Genomic DNA, 20,108 nt, shown 5'->3' on the forward strand with positions numbered 1-20,108 from the left:
AATCACCGCCCACGATCAGCTGTGTGCCACCATTTTATGTGGGCTGACCAATTAAGGCCCGCCCAGCATGATGCACACCCGGTAGCACTCTAACTGTGTAGGCAAGGGGATGAGGGAGAGGCAGGGCCTGTGCCCTTTCGTGCATGCGCTCGAAAGAGCACAGAAATCTCCCTGAGGCATGGAGCTGCCTCAGAGAGATTAAGCTCAATTTCAAGCTTCAAAATAAAAAAAGGTAAAAATCATTTACACATGTCTGGAACGTGTTTTTCAAATGTTTAAAAAATATTTATTGCTTTAATAAACCCTTCATGAAACCTCATCCTGCCTGATGATGAGGCTTCATGAAAAATACGAAGACCACCCGGGCACTTTGCCTGCCCGCCAACCTTAAGGTTGGACGGGCAGCCCTGTCAAATTGGTTAATTATTTTGTTAATGGCCTTAACAGGCCTTTGACAGTTTGGCAGGTGTGCACTGTAGTCAGCTGTGCACCTGCCAAACGAAAGATCAGAATGACGCGCGGTGACGTCGGGGCACATGCCAGACATCACCGTGCGTCATTTTACGCATCGATGTGCCGGGCCCGCCCCCGCACGCTGAACAGAAGATTCTGCCCATTTGTTGCCACCCCTCCAGTATTGCCCTGGAGTCTCCAGGAATTGAAGATAATACCCGAGACACTGCTGTGAGTAACCTAAGAGAAAAATTACAGGGGCAGTTAAAAAAAAAATGTTTTTCATTTTCTTTGAATACTTCAATTTATTAGTTTTGAAATTTTGCAGATAGGGAAAAAAGACAGTTTGACTCATGGTAAGGATTAGTCCAGTCAATGTTTCAAACTATGTTCATGGGTAGGTAGTGTGTTTGGAGGATGGACCAGTGGTAGGAGTGTGGGGCAGTGAGGCAGGAGATCATATGATTAAACTGTCACCAATATGCCCCAACAGAGTTGGCAACCCAAGGTAAATATCTCATCCATCTTCAAAGCCGTGCAGGTGAGAAATGGAAATGACATGAAAGGGTCAAGATCAGAGTGGACAAGTAAACTGCTCAATTATTAATAGCTCACCTGCACAGTTTCTACTTAGAGGTCAACATTGAAATTGACCTCAGAGTTGCAAAATAAAACATACAACAGATCTTTTCTGCAGATTTTTTTATGAAGGTGAGCAGCTTTTCTGTCATCAATCTCCACATTCGGTTTTATACTGTAGCTTTCCACTATCCATTTTACTGAGGATGGACAAACCAATCATAATGTCTGGGACCACGGAGGTCCCAACATATCGTGCAACTGAGTCCAATTGCTACACAACAACACCTACTCCCAGGCATCAGTTGTTAGCATTGCTGAGAGGACAGTAGCTCCATGGAGAGTCAATATGATTTGTGTTCAGATTTTTCTTTCCGTCATTTGTAGTCTCTTCATGGTTCTTTCCCTGACAGCAAAACTGAGATTGGAACTTGCTGTGTAACAAGGTATATCTGCACTCTACCACCTGTGGCATGCAAGTTAGTGTTGCAGTGCACTGTCTCCATATTAATATGCTAGGGAGCCATGCATTTGCAGCTCGATTTCTTCATAACTAAGTGTCACAATCTCTGTAAAGACCAATAACTCACTAGCTTCAGTTGCTAGCTGAAAGGATAAAATGATAAAATTCCACATTTTAAAATTTTTACTGTAACAACTATTGACTAAACACTGTAGGAAACATATACTTTAAACTACAGAAAGTGACATTCCCATTTTATATTTATCACCCATCACACTCTCGGCAGAATTACAGCCCTTTTAGCAATTAGTCCACAGTTGCTTCTAGCTTTGAAATGGTTATCGAATCCTCATTTCACCAAGTAGTAACTTCAAATGACCATCTCCAAGTGCTTTCCTCAGTTTTCAGAGAGTTTTTTTTAAATCCAACACCATCAGTAAAGCCTGTTCTAATGATTCTTCTTCCCACAACTATGCCAGGACGATCTCCCGGAATCCTTAGATGCCTGCAGGATGTGTCTCTTTGGCTAGAGACCATCTCCCTCCCACATCCATCTGTGGTAGCTCACAAAGCCAAGCAGCCTCTTCTCTTTGTTGAGACAGAATTCCCATCTGTAATATTCATTGATTTGTAGGGAAGCCTGCATCCTGAGCTGAATAATGGCCTAAAAACAAAAAACTGCGAATGCTGGAAATCCAAAACAAAAACAGAAACAGAAATATCTGGAAAAACTCAGCAGGTCTGGCAGCATCGGCAGAGAAGAGTACAGTTGAAATTTCAAGTCCTCATGACCTTTCAACAGAACTACGTAAAATTAGGAAAGGAGTGAAATATATTGGTTTCATGCTGTTATGAAACCAGTTTGCGACCATCTGCTCAGCCCATCAATGGCCTCATTTCCTGCACATCATTATAGGCCCAGCTTGCTGGAATCATCCCCACACACTGGATCATCCAGGCATATTGGCGTGTTTCACAACAGCATTTAAAAGGTGCACACCGAACGAGCTGAACTTCGAGGGGAACCCAGAGGTGAGTGCACTAACATTCGGCAGCGCTCACAAGGGTCACCTGTTGGACTTCAAGGTTGAAGTGCCGTTCATTCAGGTGTGGGCACAGTCAAGTCACTTTCTCCCAGCTGGCTGACAGTGCAGTGCTGGGGGAATGGCTGCACTGCAGTTGAGACGAGTTGGGTGTGGCAAGGCAACACGCTGTGAGGTGGGTTGGGAGGTGCAAGGGCTGCACTGCATCGGAGGTGAGTTGGTGGGGGGCAATGCAGTCTGGGGGAGGGGGGCGGGGGGTTTGTAGGGAGGAACAAGGGAAGTGGCCACGTATTAGGGAAACCTTGTATAAAGTGACCATTCCCCTGCAGCTGAGACAGTTCAGGCACAGCCACATTGACATTCTTGGATTCGGATGTCTAGCTTAACTGTCCACTCAGGTAATGCAGAGGCACAAAAGTGCCACCAAATTCTCTAGACCTTTTCACCTTTCGGGTACAGACTGCAAACTAATGAATGTTTTAGTGGATTGCAGAACTATTGGATGACTGGGCAAGTTGTACAATCTCCTAGCGAAAGCTGGACATGGAGCAGTCACTGGTGGAGGCACTCACATCCCCTTGCAATGTCATCATTCAGGTTTGGACCAGTTTCCCTCAAGTTTCAAGCTAACTGCACAGCCTTGCAGTGCAGGTTAAGAAAATGCCTGTACCTGAGCTGAGAGCACAGCTTGCAAGCTAGTGGGAGAAGCTGCCACAAATCGGTCAAGTGGAGTGGGGCAGAAGTGAGTGGGGCTTTGGGCAGCCATGCAGCGGACTGAATTCTGGCCATCCAAGTGGTGGCCAGCACTCTCTGGGATGCACTAAGGGGCCTTTTGACTTAACCAAGAGGGGTTCTTCATACACCCATGCTAACCCACACATCTCTCTTTCATTCTGCGGGAGGAGTACTTCAGGCATGTAGAGTGGTGACCAGCTGTATGTCTCATAGCTTTCAGGGAATGTAGTGGCAGGATAAGAGAACGACGAAGGTGTCTGGCTGGACAGAGGAAGGAGCCACACCCTCAAGAAGAAGGGGCGGCTGGGGCTTCTGCTCATGCCGCTGAAGAGCCACAGCGAGCTGTCACTGGCTGGCACCTTGCTAGACCCAGGGTCGATAGACAGCGATTGTCATTCCTGCAGATGTCCAAGAATCACTGTTCTCACATGCCCAGGGAACTGGTCGGTCATATCCGCTGCCAGTGGCCGTGAAAGTGATCATGGCGCTCAATTTTTATTCCAGTGTCTCCTTTCAGGGCTCCACAGGTGACCTCTGTGGAATAACGCAAGCCTCCACACACAAATGTATCCAGAAGGTCACGGACACCATATTTGTGAAGGCACATTACTTTGTGCATTTCAACCAGGATCAGGAAAGCCAGGAAGCAAGAGTGCTGGGATATGCCCAGATCTAAGGTTTCCCACAGGCGCAGGGTACCATTGGGTGCACTCATGCGGCACTCAGATTTCGGTGGCAACAAGCGGTTGACTATATCAACCCCGAGGACTTCCACTCGCTGAATGTTCAGCTGGTGTGCGACCACCACAACCACATCCTACATGTTTCCGCATGATTCCCAGGGAGTGTCCACGACTCCTACATTCTCAGTAGCTCTCAGGGTCCAGAGTCCAGAAGGGCTGCAGGATTGGTTCCTCGGGGTCAAGGGCTACTGACAAAGGATGTAGCTGATGATGCCCATGCAGCGGCCTCAGAGTGCAGGAGAGAGAAGATACAACAAGGCTCATGCTGTAACTTGCATTTTGGTGAAGCAAATGTTGAAAATGAGGTTCTGGTGTCTGGACTGGTCTGGTGGAGACCTGCAATACAGTCCACTGAGGGGGGTCACACATCATCGCTGCACCCTTCACAACCTGGCACTGCAACGGGGAGAGGAGCTGGCTGAGGAAGAAATGGAGGGTCATATCATGGAGATGCAGCAGGGAAACTTTAACTTCTCCTGATCATAAGGCATGTTCCATGGGCTGAACCCTTCAGGACCACATTGTCAGCAGACACAGATGCTGATGAGATGAGGGGGGCAGCTGCACCTCAAAGGTGCTGAGAGCACAGAGAGAATGACGGAACTCTGTACTGCTGGCCCAGGATATTCTGGCAGCAATGATAAGCTCCATCGAGGTGCAGGCATGACTTATGTGTCCAGTGACTTTGAAGTCGCACCATCAGTGTGCTGGGAAAGTTACACAAAGCACAGGGACAAGGCCCTGGACTGAGACGTCTGCTTTTATTTTGTGCAGGGACCAAGGCTTCACATCTGAGTGACACGAATACTGCTCATCAGAACAAGGAGCCATTGGCAAGGAGACATTCTTGGGAGTTTATTTACAATAGTGAACATTATCTACAATTGATTAACACCTGTTCCCAGGCTGTGCTTGGCCTAAATAGCCAAGTGGTTATGGTACTGGGCTTGTAACCCCAAGATCAAGAGTTCAAATCTCACAATGGTAAACTAAGAAACAATGTAACTTCATCTGAATAGGAACAGATGGAAACGTGTTTGTACTCGAAAGAGTTACATCTTCCTACCCTTCCTAACCCTGCCCTGACATCCACAGTGGAAGTGGAGGCAGCCTGCTATGCCCTGCCTGTGATGACCTTGATGGGCATCCTCTGCAGGGCTGAGACCTGGAGGCCCTGGCCTGCTATCGATGTCCTGTCCTGTGACAGTGGCACCCTCCTTGGCCTGTGGATCTGGAGCTGCTGGTGTCACAGGAAGAAGGGATTTGGATGGACTGGACACTCACGGAGTCACCTGGGTGTGTGGTCCTGGGGTGTGCACCTGCTGATCCTCCTCCCAATGGGTGCCTGAGAGCCCCTGGATGACGGGAAGCTGGAGTGAGATCGAGCTGCCCCACACCCCTCTCGTGTTGACACTGTTGGAGGTCAACTCTGGCGTCAGCGATGGAGTTCAGCCCACGCTGCAGTGCAGGACCAACGTCCTGGACCAAGATCTCCTTGGCGGCCACCATCTTATCAAAGTTGACCTCAGTGCACTGGCACTATGACCTCAGCCTGAAGATGCACGGACTCCTCCATCATCCTTGCAAACTGAGGAGCAGCAGATATCCCTTCCTGATGTTCTCAAGCTTGTCTTTGCAGTTCCAGCAACTGAGGTATGACCCAGTCCAAAGGATCCTCATCTGACTCAGACTCAGCAGAATTCTGGCCTCCAACAGTCCTCCAAGTGCTGGTGACATGACAAGTCCCTGCCACCATCTGCTGTGGATCAGACAGTGTGATGTGCTCACCAGATTGTGACCCCGAGACTACTCTAAAGCTAGGTCCCACTAAGGTGTGTATCTCTGTGCTGGTGAAGGGTGTGGGTGAGTGCTGTGATAAGCCTTCAATAAGGGCATTATCAGATTACTCATCTGAAGTTTCTTCAGGGCTTGAGTGGAGGACCTGGGTCATGGATCCCATCAGCTATTTCCTGATGTGCCTGCGAAAGCAAGGTAAGATAATTAGTACATGGCAGGGGACTGTGGAACAGGGGAAGTCAACTCACAGCATGGCTGTCTGATGAATGTTGCGCTGCTGGATCCTCACTTGGTTGAGCAGCGCCAACCTCACTGTCTGCACAGGAGTGGTCCAGATCATTGCTGGCCAGCTGGATGACTTGATTTTCAAAACCCATGAGGACCTTGATTTCAGGCATTTGTCCACCAGTCTGCGACCTCTCCCCTTTATTGTGTGCCAGTGTGCCCTACATGAAGACAGATGGAAAGAGTGTAAGCAGGATGCCTATGAGGCCAGATGAGAAGGATGCCTGGCATGTGTGGGCGGTGAGTGGTGCCATGGACAGGATGAGATACGATCTGCAGGGCAGATGAATGTGTGTTTGAGAGTGAATGGTGGTGTCCCTTGAACTGGCAGTGAGTGAGATCCCTGTGGGTGTGTGATGGGTTTCTGAGTATGTGACTTGAGAGTGATGAGAAGAGTGACTAACCTTGATGGAACAGAGGAGATCATTCATCCTCTTTTGGCACTGGATGGCTGTCCTCTTTTGCAGGGCATTGGTGCTGACCACCAGTGCCACCACCTCCCATGCAGGATTGATGACCTTGCTTGCTAGCTTTTGCCCAGAGTGGTAGTAGAGGTTATCACGGCAGGCCTCCACTGCATCCATAGGCGCTCAAGGGAGGCTTCACTAACTCTTGGGGCAGCATGTTTCCTCCCTTTGGCAGCCATCAGTTCCTAACAGCATCCTATCCCTTGAAGAGTGCTAGCTCTTTGCAGGGGTGGCCTTTAAATATGAAAACTGATTTCCTAAAGGCCTGAGGTGATGGCGGGGTGGGTGAATTAAAGGACGCCCTGCCAGTGACCCAGCACGTTTCCCAGGAATAAGGTGGGAATGGGACGATACGACATGAAAACCTGCCATTGTAGCTGCTAGGTAAAATGTCCTCTTTCCCACTCACTACCGCACTTAGTGTAAATCTGGGACGATTTTGCCCATTTACAATACCCATTGTAAACTCAGAGACTGCTGCCATTGTCTCCAAGTCTAAATACCTTGCACCTTCTTCTCAGTAAAACAATCTGAGCCTTCCTTTGATATGTTCTGAAGTCCGCTTGCCAATAAGCCTGGGTAGTCAAACATCTGTCCTCACGCCTTCTCCTCCCTCCCAGAAACATGATAGGGTCCCCCTTGTCCTCACTTATCACCCCACCAGCCTCCACATTCAAAAGATCATCCTCTGCCATTTCCACCAACTCCAGCATGATGTCACCACCAAACACATCTTCCCTTCACCTCCCCCCCCCGGCGGCATTCCGTAGGGATCGTTCCCTCCAGGACACCCTGGTCCACTCCTCCATCACCCCCTACTCCTCATCCCTCACCTATGGCACATCCCCATGCATACGCAAAAATGCAACACCTGCCCCTTCACTTCCTCTCTCCTCACCGTCCAAGGGCCCAAACATTTCTTTCAAGTGAAGCAGCATTTCACTTGCATTTCCCCCAACTTAGTCTACTGCATTCGTTGCTCCCAATGCGTCTCCTCTATATTGGAGAGACCAAACTCAATCAGGGCGACCGCTTTGCAGAATACCTGCGGTCTGTCCGCAAGGATGACCCAAACCTCCCTGTCGTTTGCCATTTTAACACTCCATCCTGCTCTCTTGCCCACATGTCTGTCCTTGGCTTGCTGCATTGTTCCAGTGAAGTTCAACGCAAACTGGAGGAACAACACTTCATCTTCTGACTAGGCACTTTACAGCCTTCTGGACTGAATATTGAATTCAACAACTTTAGATCTTGAACTCCCGCCTCCATCCCCACTCCCTTTCCATTTCTTCCCCCTCTCTTTTGTTTTTTCCAATAATATATATAGATTTTTCTTTTCCCACCTATTGCCATTATTTTTAAATCTATACCTTGTATGCCCTGTTAGTCTTATTTCACCCCACCCACATTAGAGCTGTACCTTATGTGTCCTGTCATCCATTCTTAATTAGCGCATTCTTTCAGATAATATCACCACCTTCAACACCTCTTTGTTCTTTTGTCTGTGACATCTTTTGATTATCTGCTCCTATCACTGCTTGCTTGTCCCTACAACCACCACCTCCCCCACTTCTCTCTCGCCCCCCACCCCCATCTTAAATCAGCTTATATTTCACCCCTTTCCTATTTTTACTCAGTTCTGTTGAAGGGTCATGAGGACTAGAAACGTCAACTTTGTTCTTCTCTGCCAGACCTGCTGAGTTTTTCCAGGTAATTCTGTTTTTGTTACCCAGGCTTACTGGCAGGCGGACTTTAGAACAGGTCACATGGCCTCCTTCATTTACCCTAAATTTAAAGCTAAAGTCCCAAAATACAATAATCTTATAATCCTCATTATTGTAACATAAGATTTTCCTTCTTTCTAATTAACATTTGATGTGATTGCAAACATTTATGGAAAATAATAGTAATTGAATTGTCATCTTAATAAAAGTGTCAAGCTTACTGTAATATCACTCTATTAAGAAGTCTTGACAAACATTTAATGCCTTGCACACATTTTATATCCAGTAGTTAAATATTTTTATCAAGACATAAGTGTTCAGACTGAACAGTGCGTTTATAATAAAAAAGTCTTACTTTATGCAAAGATTTGATTACATATTTTTAAAACACACACGAAGTGCTATAGCACAGTGGATGTGCAGCACAATCATAAGTTAGGGTATGACACTTAACACGATCAAAGTTTATTACCCAAAGGTAATCATTTGTGTAAACTAATTGCCTCCCTTCAGAAGTTCAGAGGATTTTTTTCCTGAAATGAAAAAGGGGGCGGGAGAACATTAGTCACAAATATGCAAATACAGACAAATATCCTGTTCACTCACACTCGTAGCTTTAACTTGTTCTGCATGCTTCTTGCTGCACATCAGACCCACAAGAAGATATTGTTCACACATAGAAAAGCATAGGATAAAATAAAAGTCACTGGTTGAATTGATGGACTGATGGGAAGTGTTCTCTTTTAACCGTGAGTGGCTTCTATTATATTTCCTTTTGTTTCTGTTCTAAATATTTGATGTATTTGAAAGTCTTTTTTTTTTGCTGTCATTCAAAATGCAGCTGGAATGTGACGTTTTGGCAGGCATAGTCAAACCATTTTGATTATTTAAACGTGGAATGCTCCAAAAACATATGTTTCCTAGGTTTTTAGCTCTAAATATAGTAGACAGAAGAAGGATTATGGTCTAAAACGACAGGACTAGAGCAGCAAAATTAATTGAATACAACAGTGCCTCATGTGTCGAAACAGATATCGAGTGACTGATACTTAAATTTGATCAGTGTTGTTGTTTTCAATGTGTTGTATGTAGCATGATTTGGTGAAAAATGTGGCTATAGCTTTTGGAATAAAAAAAGGCCAGTATCTTAAAAGTACTGAGCCAGAATGTGCCCTGGAATTTTATTCTGTATTTTTCTTTTTTTAATATTTGATGTCATGCTCAACCTCTTGTGCGTAGATTGGCCACAAATCACCTCAGCATTATGTGTACCTTTGTAATACTGTACAAATCATCATTATTTTAATGTTTAGTTTTATAAAATATATTGGGTAAAGGACAATAGTTGGCATTGGCTACTAATTTTATATTGTTCAGTGACACATAATTGCATAAAATTATATAGAAATACTAACATAAAAACAGACCATTTGGCCCAAGCAGTTTGTACTGATGTTTATCCCCCAAAATGGCAGCTAATTTTAATCTCATATGCCTGCCCAGTACTTTTATTCCTTTATCCCTCTTTCCTTCAATCAGTCATCTTACCTACTCTTAAGTGTTGACATGGTATTTGCCTCAACTGCAGTAGTTGGTAAATGATTTTAAAGGTATTATGTTTTCCAAATGTGGATCCAAACAGCGTTCTGTCACACACACACATTGATTCAGAAACATGCCTTGTAGTTTTTTAAAGTATACTCTCCTGTGTGCATGGACCTGTAGTCCATGTCCAGTCAGTTCAGCAAAGTTTCCAAAGACCAATGTGCATACCCCGCCCCGTCTCCACATGCAGCAATTGGTCTGCAGTTTTAAATTGCTTTTTATTTTAACAAGCACAATTAGAATGTCATGGTACTTCATTTAGAATGAAAGTTGAACACGAGTTAATAAATATAATCTAACACCACCAATCACCAATTTATTTTTTAAAACATCAAAATGTTACTAACAATTTGTTAAAACAGACTCTAGGTACATTTATATCTGTTATTTCCTAAAAATATAAGCTCAGAACTGCCTTTACATATAACCATTCATAAACCCACTTGAAAGAAGGCTATTTAATAAATAAAATTATTATAAATGGTTCCTATTTAATTATTATTGCAACAGCTACTTGTCCTGAAACCTAACCAAATGTGGAAAGATTCCTATCAAAACTATTCACATAAATGACTTTTTAAAAGATGCATTTCAGGTTAAGAATAATGGGATCTTTAAAAGAGCTATAGATAGGTGACCAAACTATCTATGGATTACTGGGATTTCAGCCTAGCTGAGATTATTAAAATGCCATCTGGGCAATGCAACTGGTCAGCAATAAATAATATTGTTTCTAATGTTGGACTAAAACTTTGGAGACTTTATTTCATTAACTTTGTGAATAAGGGAGATACTTGAAAGGCTGTTGTCTGCTTTTGCACCTTAATTTCATTTCCATCAGAAATTTAAAGGAATACTTTTCTGAGATTCTGCTGCTGGTTGGAGCCTTGCTAGAAAACAAATGTCATCCCAAACCTCTGACCCATATTTGATGTTAGTGAGGCTCCATGTTATTAGAAGAGCCTTGCAAAATTACTCTGCATCAGGTAAAGTTAGTGACAGCAAAAATTGCATTGAAATTAACGGACTTAATCGGACAATGCCTATTTCCTGTTAATGTTCTCACATGTTTTCTCTCTCCGCTCCCTCTCCTTCTCTTTCTCTCCCACACCCAGCACTCTTTTCAAATAAGCCCTACCATTTCTTGTTTGAATTAGTCTTCGGTGCTGTTAATATTGCATGAGCTCACTTTCACCTGTTGATTATTAAAGTTATCAACCTGCATTTTTAAAAAGATGAGATATGTACCAGACTTGTAATTAATGTGAGGTGATAGAAAATATTAAATTATGTTCTGTGCTTACTGGTTCCCTGGGAGGGAGTAGAAGTAAAAGCGCAAAACTAGAGTTCTGTTTTGAAACTTTTATTTTCAACCTACTATTTTATGAAGAGAAATATCCGTGAGAAGATGTGGATCACTTTGTTTATTCCTCTTGTGAAGTGACATAACTGATGAGCAAGATCTTCCTCAATCATGAAATGAGCAGTGAATTCCACATCATTCCGCTCCATGTGCTTTCTTTCATCAATGTACAAAAGCTATCAACTATCCTGATGAAGCTCCTACATGTGTTCTACTTGAAACCGTAATAAGGTCTGCTAGGAAAGCTTGGAGCTATAGTTAACAATTTTTTTTTAAAAGTTCTTCAAACATTACATTCTTTGCTACCTCTATTATTTAAATGAGTCACGCACTTGCATATTGATCTTTTGTGATTCCTCAGGAACTCTTTTTGTGATTAATTAGTATTTCGAAGTGTGTCGTTTTCACTCAAAGAGTCAGATCGTTGTTGTAAAACATACTGTATCTGAATTACTTCAATAACTACCACAACAAAGAGTATAAGGTGACTTTTATCATGATGCCAAAATAAATAGATTGCTATAGTGAAGGTGCAGCCATGTGCTTGACCATCTCAAGATCCCTTTGAATGACTCAAAGTTACACTTTGGATGTCTACACTGGTTAAGAAAAGTTGCACAGCCTAAGACAAAATTTCGACAACATGATTGTTTTCTTTGCAGTAAACAATTATGCAGAAAAGGAAGGAAAAAGGAAGCTTGTATGATATTCATGAAAACACAAATGCTTCAAGTTTTCATTAACAGCATTTAACCTGCCTTTGCCATGTCCAAAATTCATTTATCTTTACTCCTGGCAGTCAGGCCATCTGGGTCTCATTTGGTTTGGCTCAGTTCCCAGCTTTTTAGCTTAGCTGTTAACTTAATCTGAATTTTAGTCTGATGAGAGGAAACAAGCCCTCCTATAACAGGCCCTATCAAGTTGCACAGTTAGGATATGTATTAATTTTTGCAAATTTTATTTATATGGTTCTCAGTGATTGGGATGTATTTCCATCATCATCAGTTTCAGTGCAAATTTTGAAAATATCACATGGGACTCCACACATCCTCACCACTGCAAGCTGCTGAGAATGTGCACCCGAGTAGAGGGAAAAGATCAAAACATTTTTCTCTTGAAAATGCTTATGTCTTACACATGTACAGCAACCTCTACAATAAGCAAAGAGATGTAGTGGTAGGCAGGATAGTCATTTTTCACATCTATATGCCACAAGTATTATGCAAGACTTGAATATCCCAAGAGCAATGCTGTTACTCACTTATGGGGATTCCTTTCAGTCAAACTCAAGCTCCATTACAATGCTTGTACATAGCCCAGGCTGACATGCAGGGCGGTCCTGAGGCAGGGCTTATTGTTGGAGGTACCATCTGTTGTACCATCTTTGTTTTGTAGGCAAAGGCACCAGCATTTTTCACACAGTGAAATCCCAAAATAAATGTAGAATTAATCTGTTAGCTAAATAAGGCCCTAAATGCCTATTCAGGGAAATGTTTAAGAGCCCATACATTTTTTCTTGCTGCCCTTGCTAACATTCATCACTTAACCAACAAATTAATTATACATTTACTTTGGGATTTCACAGTGTGAAAAATGCTGGTGCCTTTGCCTACAAAACAACAGTGTTATTTCAAAATTAATCCATTAACTTTGGGACATCCTGATGACTTGAAAGAATACTTTTAAAAGTAATATTGTTCTTTCAACCAGGTAATATTGATTCCATTTCATCATAGATTGCCATTATGTTTAGTCCATTCTATAAACCAACCCACAGTATAAGTGAAAGGGTTATATTTTTCAATAATGAACTGAGTTCCAATCACCAGTATCAGCAGACAACACTGTGGCTGAACATTTTCTGAATTTTTTTTCTATATGGTACATATGTGCAGTTAAATAAATGATTCCCCCAGCTCAGGCTTTTCATGTACGTTTCAACACAGGAACTGCTGGTGGCATGGGAGAGAAAAGAAATTTCCCTAGTTTCATCAACTGTGATTGGAGTACATGACTGGAATGCCAGAGCACCAAGGCCAGAGTCTTCTGGTTGTGACTCATGATGAGGTGCCCTATACATTGAAAATAATATATGATGAGTGGGGTCTAGATGATTTTATCTATGCAGTTGATCGTTTTGTTAAATAAAGGGCCTAAATTTAAACATTGTTGTACCTATTTTACAGTTATAAAACGAGCACAATAATAACTAATTTAGCAAGACAGCAGTATGCACCCAAGTTGCATTGTCATTTGGGCCACTGCTAAATTGGTCGGACTTATTTATAGGTGACCCTGGTGACTGCTTGATGTTAATACAGGCCCATTTCAGACCCAGACCCCTAAATTCATTTAGACCATTTGAAATGTACGATATAGAAGCTCTGACAAATAATTCCAGGTGTTGAGTGGCTTAACCTTAGAGGAACGAATAGAAAGACAAAAAAGGCCTGAAGACTTTGTTTTTTATGCAGTTCTACTCCTGGCTCCACTAACGGCTGCCTAGCCTGCTCATGGCCCCCTCCCAATTGTCCTTCCCCTTCTCAGCATTACCTTTGGGCCGAGGGACCAGCACAGATTGATTAGATCCCCAGGTGGTGAACTGAGTCAGTGTGCCTGTAACTCAACTAAATTATTATGATAAGGCCTAAGGATGGGTTTTGTTCTGCCTTGTGCCTCTGCGATGTGACATCATTGAGTGCCACTGGAATTACACCTGGGCTGGAATTTTACAGCCCCATCACGGCGGGGTCGGCACTGTAAAATGCGGCAAGCCATTCTAAACTCCATTGACTTCAGCAGGACTGTAAAACCCCACTGGCATAAAATTCTGCCCCTTGTTTGGGGTTGCCAAATTTAAGCCCCAGGGCCCCAGATGATGGGAAGGTAGTTCTATGACCTGAACTAATTTGGAGACTGGTCATTCTCTTCCTGAGTATGACAGGACTTCCTTGCTTCCCAGGAATTGAAACTTGGGCACTTTAACCACAACTATATGGATACTCTAACAATACTTCTCTTACAGGAACTAGCAGCAACAAAATCTAAAATCCAATATCGGTAAAGTAATTAGCATAGTATGTTGCACTAGAATGCAACCATTCAATGTAGTTGCTCTTAATATGGATGCTCATGTTTCTTTGCTGGAACATATTATTTTCTAAATAAAAACACTATTAAAGGAAGTGAACTACATTAATATGTTATGGAAAATAATATTTACAAACCATGAAAAGTATCTGCTTATTCACACTGGGTTGAAATCAATTTTAATAAAGTTATCTGCCCTATAATTCTATTTGTCAGTTGCTTCAGTCAATGTTTTACATCTAATGATGGTAATTAATGCAATTGCTGTGATGGTATATTGAAAAAGATTTAACAAAATAGACCATTTCAGCTAGCTAATCGGTCATCAAAAGCTATGCCATGCTGTATGGCAGTGATTGCCATAAAATGTGGAATGTATAAATACATAAAATGCAAATTGCCTAGCAACACTGACAGTCTGAGGAAACAGCAAAAAAGATAAAGAAAATTATAGATATGATTTAGAGAATAACTACAACATTTTTAAAGAATGAACAAAATCCTTAGGAGTGATGCAGTGAGACAGAGTAAATGTCTGATTCAGAGAAGGCATTTGGAAGGGATAGTGTTTCTTGATTCAACAAAGTTGAGTGATGTGAGCTTGTGGGAAGGAAAGAGATGGAAAAACTGTATTATGGCTGCAAGGTAATGGAGTGAATTGAGTACTGATTTCTTATGTTAGTTTTTGCTCTGTTTTGTGTGCTCATTGAATTAGCATGCCTCTGTGATTATGTCTGCCTCTTCCAGTCATACTTCTGTCTTTCCTTCGTATATGTTCAACTAACTGTGGTTACGTATGAGTGCAGTTCTATGTTCCCACTTCCTTATTCATTTTCTATCAATCATGTCCTTTTGAAATTGTTCTGCTAAGTGTTCAAAATAAACCATCTAAGTTATATTTGGTCCTCAACAGGTGAGGTTTTACCATGAGTGAGCACTTGGGTTTAGGTGCGGGTCAGGGGTGAAATATAGGAAACCAACTCCAACCTGCTGACTTCTGCATTTCACTCCAGTGCGTTAAGCTGCCTGCGTGCAATCACCTCAGGTGAAGCAGATTGTCAATTACAATACGTTAAGCACTCAATTATAGTGAAATTAACATGAGTTTTCAAATTTATTTTGGATCCCATGAATTTCCCAGGTTTCCTGGAACTTACCAATGAAAGCAAGGTGAGAAGACAACAACAATCGAGGGTACTGAAACCATGACAGGGAAATAGTCCAATAACTACTCAGTACTCACAGTTGCCTTCTAACCTGCTTATGTGAAAGGGCTTGTTCCCAGTATTTGTGCGAGAGGTACTTTACACACTTCAGTAGTTATTTTAAACACCTTTGGAAATGTCAACTACACTTTGCAGGATCAGGGTTATAATTGTTTTTTATTCAGTGGGCAACACTGACTAGGCCAGTATTTATTGTCCATGCCTAATTGCTCTTGAGAAGGTAGTGGTGAGTTATCTTCTTGAACTGCTGCAATCCATGTGGTATAGGTACACCCCCACTATTGTTAGGGAGGGAATTCCAGGATTTTGACCCAGTGACAGTGAAGGAATGGCAATATATTCCCAAGTCAGGATGGTGAGGAGGGGAACTTCCAGGTGGTGGTGTTCCCATGTATCTGCTGCCCTTGTTCTTCTAGAGAGTAGTGGTCGTGGGTTTGGAAGGTGATCTCTTGGTGAGTTCCTGTAGTGCATCTTGTAGATGGTACACATTGCTGCCACTGTGCGTTAGCGGTGCAGGGAGTGAACGTTTGTGGATGAGGTGCCAATCAAGCAAGCTGCTTTGTACTGGATAGTGTCAAGCGTTTTGTGTGTTGTTGGAGATGCACTCATCCAGGCAATTGGAGAGTATTCCATCACACTCCTGACTTGCGCTTTGTAGATGGTGGACAGACTTTGTGGAGTCAGGTGGTGAATTATTATCTGCAGAATTCCCAGCCTCTGACACGCTCCTGTAGCCACAATATTTATATGACGAGTCCAGTTCAGTTTCTGGTCAATAGTAACCACCAGGATGTTGATAATGGGGGATTCAGTGATGGTAATGTCATTGGGTAAACGTCATTGTAAAATCGGGCAAAGTCAGCATGGTTTCATCAAGGCGAGGTCATGCCTGACAAATCTGTTAGAATTCTTTGAGGAGGTAACGAATAGGTTAGACAAAGGAGAACCAATGGATGTTATTTACCTGGACTTCCAGAAGGCCTTTGACAAGGTGCCGCACAGGAGGCTGCTCAGTAAGATAAGAGCCCTTGGTGTTAGAGGCAAGGTACTAGCATGGATAGAAGATTGGCTGTCTAGCAGGAGGCAGAGCGTGGGGATAAGGGGGTCCTTCTCAGGATGGCGGCCGGTGACTAGTGAAGTTCCGCAGGGGTCAATGTTGGGACCACAACTTTTCACTTTATACATTAATGATCTAGATGAAGAAACTGAGGGCATCCTGGCTAAGTTTGCAGATGATACAAAGATAGGTGGAGGGACAGGTAGTATTGAGGAGGCAGGGAGGCTACAGAGGATTTGGACAGGTTAGGAGAATGGGCAAAGAAGTGGCAGATGGAATACAACGTGGGGAAGTGTGAGGTCATGCACTTTGGTAGGAAGAATAGAGGCATAGACTATTTTCTAATTGGGGAGAGAATTCAGAAGTTTGGAGTGCAAAGGGGCTTGGGAGTCCTAGTCCAGGATTCTCTTAAGGTTAATTTGCAGGTTGAGTCGGTAGTTAGGAAGGCAAACGCAATGTTGGCATTTATTTCGAGAGGACTAGAATATAAAAGCAGGGATGTGCTGCTGAGGCTTTATAAGGCTCTGGTCAGACCACATTTAGAATATTGTGAGCAATTTTGGGCCCTGTTTCTCAGGAAGGATGTGCTGGCCCTGGAGAGGGTCTAGAGGAGGTTCACGAGAACGATCCCAGGAATGAAAAGCTTAACATATGAGGAACGTTTGAGGACTCTGGGTCTATACTCGATGGAGTTTAGAAGGATGAGGGGGGGATCTAATTGAAACTTACAGAATACTGAAAGGCCTGGATAGAGTGGACGTGGGGAAGATGTTTCCATTAGTAGGAGAGACTAGGACCCGAGGGCATTGCCTCAGAGTAAAGGGAAGACCTTTTAGAACAGAGATGAGGAGAAACTTCTTTAGCCAGAGAGTGGTGAATCTATGGAATTCATTACCACAGAAGGCTGTGGAGGCCAGGTCATTGAGTGTATTTAAGACCGAGATAGATAAGTTTTTGATTGATAAGGGGATCAAAGGTTATGGGGAGAAGGCGGGAGAATGGGGTTGAGAAACTTATCAGCCATGATTGAATGGCAGAGCAGACTCAATGGGCCGAATGGCCTAATTTCGGCTCCTATGTCTTATGGTTGTCAAGGGGTGATGATTAGATTCTCTGTTCTTGGAGATGGTCATTGCCTGGCACTTGTATGGTGCAAATGTTACTTGCCACTTGTCAGCCCAAGCCTGGATATTGTCCAGGCCTTGCTGCATTTGGACATGGACTGCTTCAGTATCTGAGGAGCCACAAATGGTGCTGAACATTGTGGAATCATCAGCGAACATTCCAACTTCTGACCTTATGTTGGAACGAAGGTCATTGATGAAGCAGTTGAAGATGGTTAGGCCTAGAACACTAACCTGAGGAACTGCAGTGATGTCCTGGAACCAAGATGATTCACCTCCAACAACCACAACCATCTTCCTCTGTGCTAGGTATGACTCCAACCAGCCGAGAGTTTTGTCCCTGATTCCCATTGACTCCAGTTTTGCTAGGGCTCCTTGATGTCCCACTCGATCAAATGTTGCCTTAATGTCAAGGTTAGTCACTCTCATCTCATCTCAGGAATTCAGCTCTTTTATTCATGTTTCAACCAAGGCTATAATGAGGTCAGGAGCGGAGTGAACCTGGTGGAACCCAAACTGAGCATCAGTGAGCAGGTTATTGCCAAGAAAGTGCCGCTTGATAGCACAGTTAATGACCCTTCTATCACTTTACTCATGATCAAGAGTAGACTGATGGAGTGGTAATTAGCCACATTGGATTTGTCGTGCTTTTTATATACAGGACATACCTGGGCAATTTTCTACATTACCAGATAGATGCCAGCATTGTAGCTGCACTGGAACAACGTGGCTAGGGGTGTGGCAAGTTCTGGAGCACATATCTTGAGTATTATTGCCGGAATATTGTCAGGGCCCATAGCCTTTGCAGTATCCAGTGCCTTAAGTCATTTCTTGATATCATGTAGAGTGAATTGAATTGGCAGAAGACTGGCATCTGTGATGTTGGGGACTTCCAGAGGAGGCCGAGATGGAATATCCATTTAGTGCTTCTGGCTGAAGATTATAGCAAATGCTTCAACCTTATCATTTGCACTGATGTTCTGGTCTCCCCTGTCATTTTGCATGGGGATATTTGTGAAGCCTCCTCCTCTAGTGTGTTGTTTAATTGTCTACCACCATTCATGACTGGATGTGGCAGGATTGCAGAGCTTAGACCTGATCCGTTGGTTGTGGAATTGCTTAGCTCTGTCTGTTGCTTGCTGCTTATGCTGGTTGGCTTGCAAATAGCCTTGTGTTATACCTTCACCAGGTTGACACATCGATTTTTAGGTATGCCTGGTGTAGCTCCTGCCATTATCTCCTGCACTCTTCATTGAACCAGGGTTGATCCCCTGGCTTGGTGGTAATGGTACAGTAGGGAATATGCTGGACCATGAGATTACAGATTGTGGTTGAGTACAATTCTGCTGCTGCTGATGGCCCACAGTGCCTCATGGTTGCCCAGTCTTGAGTTGCTAGATCTGTTCAAAATCTATCCCACTTAGCACAGTGGTAGTACCACACAACACGATGGAGGGTATTCTCAATGTGGAGACGGGACTTTCAATCTATAAGGACTGTGTGGTGGTCACTCCTACCGATACTGTCATGGACAGTTGCATCCACGGCAGGCAGGTTGGTCTAATCTGCACTTTAGAACACCGATCTATCCCATTACTATGGGTTCCACTCATGATGTGTTATAATGGACCTCAGATGAGGACTAAGATGATCCGAAACAGCATCAGCAGCACAGGCAGAAGCAGCAGGGCCTGCATCAACTATAGTCTGCTGCTCACAGATCTGCAGCTCCACAATAAAGAGGAGAACACCAGAGCGGTGCAGCTTACAGAAGGCCACTCCCATCAAAGAGAGCATACAGGAAGAGGAACACCAGTGCCCGAGGCTGCTCAGGGTGTCGTGTCAGGTGGCAGCAGACATTTGTGCCTTGCTGGAATAAGACCTGTTCTGAACAGGTTCTGGTGGCCACAATTTACCAAAGTCTATCAAAGTCACAATCATCCGAAACGTTTTTGCCTATGGATCCGTGTAGCGTCCTGCCAGAGACATTTGCAGGATCTCGTGATTGGCGGCCCACAAATGCTTATGACAGGTGGCTGATGTCTTCTTTACCAGAACCGCCATCTATGTGAACTTCACCTGCGATGATGCCGGTTAGAATGAGCATGTGCTTGAACTTGAAGCCCTGGTTGCCTTCCCACAGTGCAGCATGATATCTATTGCACACATGTGATTATTAATGTACCCATAGATCTGCCAGGAACATTCGTCAACTGCAAGATCTTCCATTCTATCAATGTGTAGCTGGTGTGCAACAACAGAAAGATGTTTATGCAGCTGTGCACAGGTTCTCTGGGCAGCTGTCATGATACTTTAGTCCTGCAGCAGTCCATCCTCACTGATCTACTTGCACC

The 20,108-nt window shown here is 43.6% G+C and overlaps 1 protein-coding gene across 3 annotated transcripts in view; it reads left to right on the forward strand.

Moving 5' to 3' along the window:
* The first annotated feature begins 8,917 nt into the window (after window positions 1–8,917).
* stard13b (StAR-related lipid transfer (START) domain containing 13b) overlaps window positions 8,918–20,108 on the forward strand; it is a 581,811-nt gene continuing 570,620 nt past the window's right edge. Inside the window, exon 1 of one of the 3 annotated variants that reach the window (XR_005944412.1) lies at window positions 8,918–9,038. The gene's annotated coding sequence lies outside the window, so the exon portion shown is untranslated. The remainder of the gene's footprint in view (window positions 9,039–20,108) is intronic. The other 2 variants (XM_041198861.1, XM_041198862.1) reach the window with 2 other exon arrangements.

This window comes from Carcharodon carcharias, chromosome 11, assembly GCF_017639515.1.
Source record: "Carcharodon carcharias isolate sCarCar2 chromosome 11, sCarCar2.pri, whole genome shotgun sequence".
Classification (NCBI taxonomy): Eukaryota; Metazoa; Chordata; class Chondrichthyes; order Lamniformes; family Lamnidae; genus Carcharodon; species Carcharodon carcharias.